The sequence below is a fragment of the Bison bison genome, unplaced genomic scaffold (assembly GCF_000754665.1).
Source record: "Bison bison bison isolate TAMUID 2011002044 unplaced genomic scaffold, Bison_UMD1.0 scf7180017864176, whole genome shotgun sequence".
In the NCBI taxonomy this organism is placed as follows: domain Eukaryota; kingdom Metazoa; phylum Chordata; class Mammalia; order Artiodactyla; family Bovidae; genus Bison; species Bison bison.
In genome coordinates this window covers 2110579-2113714 of record NW_011494748.1, presented here as the reverse complement: position 1 = coordinate 2113714, position 3136 = coordinate 2110579, and the positions used below count along the sequence as shown (strand labels likewise).

At 32.0% G+C, this 3136-nt stretch overlaps 1 protein-coding gene across 2 annotated transcripts in view; it reads left to right on the top strand.

The window, feature by feature from the left end:
• The window catches only part of KLHL1 (kelch-like family member 1), a 541448-nt gene that overhangs the window by 429881 nt on the left and 108431 nt on the right, over window positions 1-3136 (top strand). The gene's annotated exons all lie outside the window — the stretch shown is intronic.

The window sequence follows — 3136 nt, the reverse complement described above, 5'->3', positions numbered from 1 at the left end:
ATGTCCGACTCTTTGTGACCCCATGGACAGTAGCCTGCACCAGGCTCCTCCGTCCTGGAGTGGGTTGCCATTTCCTTCTCCAGGGAATCTTCCTGACCCAGGGAATGAACCCAGGTCTCCCGCATTGTACACAGACGCTTTACTGTCTGAGCCACCAGGGAAAGTAAGAATGTGTGTTCAAATATAGTATTATTTTGATCAATTATCATTAACTTGAGATAAGCTGTAAACTCATGTATATATATGTTGATATATATATATAGGAACATATATATAGATAGATAGATTCTTGACATTTTCCTGTGTTGACCAATGTGCATTAAACTGTTAAAAGAGTGATGTTAAATATACCAACATGAAATATCCTTGGTTTCCATCAATGAATGAATGGAAAAAGAAAATGTGATACATATACATGATGAAATATTGTTCAGCCATTAAGAATAATGAAATTCTGCCATTTGCAACAACATGGATGGGCTTTGAGGGAATTATGCCTAGTGAAATAAGTTAAATAGAGAAAAATAACCATATGACCTCATTTACATGTGGAATCTGGAAAAAAAAAAATCATGGATTTAGAGCAAAGATTGGTTGTTGCCTGAAGCAGGGTTTTGAGAGTGGGTGAAATGGGTGAAGGGACTCAACATTAAAAATTTCCAGTTATAAAATGAGTAAGTCATGGAGATATAATGTACAGCATGGTGACTATAATTAATAAAACTTTATTGCATATTTGAAAGTAGTAGGAGAATGGATCTTGAAAGTTCTCATCATATGGGGAAAAATTGCAACCATGTGTCAAGATGGATGTTAACTGAACTACTGTGGTGGTCATTCTGCAAAATATACAAACATTGAATCATTATTTGTACAGGAAACTAATGTGCTATATCAATTGTACCTCATTTTCTTAAATAAAATAAAAGCAAGGACTTGTAAAAAATATACCTAGATGAGTAGACCTCAAGTTATTTTCAGTTTTCAAAGTATGATACTCATACAGCATGTAAAATTCATCTACTATGAATAGAAAATGCAGAACTATCATGGAAAGACCAGAGTAATACAATGTGGAAGAAGAAATAGTTAATGTGAATTGAGAAAGCAATTAAGGTGGTTTTCTCTAGCATTAGTGGATAGTCAAATCTTTGCATTTAATTGTTGCCATCTTGAAAAGTCCATGGGGAGAGGGCAGAATAGATTTAGGAAAAGAGTGACTCCTCAATAGGCACTAGAAATCAATATAATAGGACTCAACTAATCTCCACTAGGGAGTAACCTGGAGATGGGGTGAACTGTATTTGGATTCAGAAGTTCTGGGTGTGAGTTTTCAATCTATCAGTGGATATTGGCTTGATTTGGGACCAGCAGTTAAACTATGAGTCTTCATTTCTTCATTTGCCACCAATTCAAGGTTATGAATTAGATTAAAATTGAATGATGATAATGAATGTGAAATCACTTGTAAATTATAAATTCATCAACAAATATTTGAAAAAGAGTCATATAATATAGATCCTGAATTTGTGTTTCTCATCCTGTGGATTGTAAGAAGTCCTGGTTAGTTTTTTGAAGACCTGAAATATGTCAGATAGTTGACTAAGTACGTTTAGAAATATACATTAGAAAGATATTGAGGTCTAATTGCAAATTTACTGATCCAGACTTTCAAAGGAAAGCAAACTCATAAAGCATTTAAAAAGCAAAAATTAATGGTGGTTTAAGGTCTTCAGCACTAAAATATAATTCATATCTGCCATCATCTAAGACAAACTTTAAAAATAGCTCTGAACTAAAACAACTTACCTTTTTGTTCTTTTGATTTACCTCCACTTTTATCAGTTTTCTGATTTTTATTTTATTTGCCATAGTTAGTAAATGTCTTGCTCTGTGATATGCAGTGAGATTACAAGATTGCCCATGTATCCCATATTATACTCCAAGTGGCAAGACACTAAAGTAAAATTTTAATATAAAATAAAATCTCAAAATAATTTAGTTGACCTATATAACTTTCCCTCACCTAGATTTGTTTGAAAAAAATCCTTACATGATTATATTAGAAAGCCACATGAGTTCTTTGGTTGTTAAAGTTGAATATGTGGTCAAAAACATTTCATAGATATCAATAAATGAAGATTGATTCTTTCTGCTGGATGAAATAGCAAATAAAACTGTATTCATGTTAAGTCTATGATATCAGGGAGTAATGCATCTCTCTAGGGAATGAAGCTAATGAAGACCACAATTGCCTGCTGAGTTGCTGAGTTTTTATTTTAGCATTATATCTGTGAAACACATAGTTCTATAAATCATGTCTTCTTTCCCACAACATTTATTTTGTATAAAGTTGAATAAGTCATTCTTATAATACACTGTTTGCAAGTAAGTAGTTTTAGGAAAAATTGACAAAATAGTAATATAGCTGTTGTTGATTATGGATTTTCTATATGCCATGCTTTGTGTTGCATGTTAAATATATGATAGGATTTGTTTTTGTTTGTTTAGTTTGCAACTGAGATAAAATTAGGTGTTAAAGTGTAGAATTGAGTACTTTTGAGTCTATTTATAGAGTTATGTAGTCATCACCACTATCAAACTCCAAAATATTTTTATCGTCCTAAAAAGAAACCCTGTAATCAATAGCAGTCACTCAATATTGCCCCACCTGCCTGGACCCTTTAGCAAAAATTAAACGATTTTCTGTCCTGGTGAAATTGCCAAATCAAGATAATTCATTTAAATACAATCATATAATTTGTGGTTTTCTGATTTGTTTCCACTTTTTGGTTATTATGAATAAAACTAAAATGAAAATCCATGTATGTATTTTTGTATGAATATATATGTTAAGTTCTGTTGGATATGTACATATGAGAAAGTTGTTGAGTTACACGGTAGCTCCATCTTTAAATTTTGGATGAACTGCCAAGCTATTTTCCAGAATAGCTGTTCCATTTTCCATCTCCTCAGCAAAATATGAGGGTGCCAATTTTTCCACATCCTTGACAACACTTGTTATTGTTTATTCTTTTTCTATTATAATGATCACAATGTTATCTCATGATTTTATAAAAATTTCTCTAATGAATAATTTTGAGAAATATTTCATGTACTTATTGACCATTTGTAC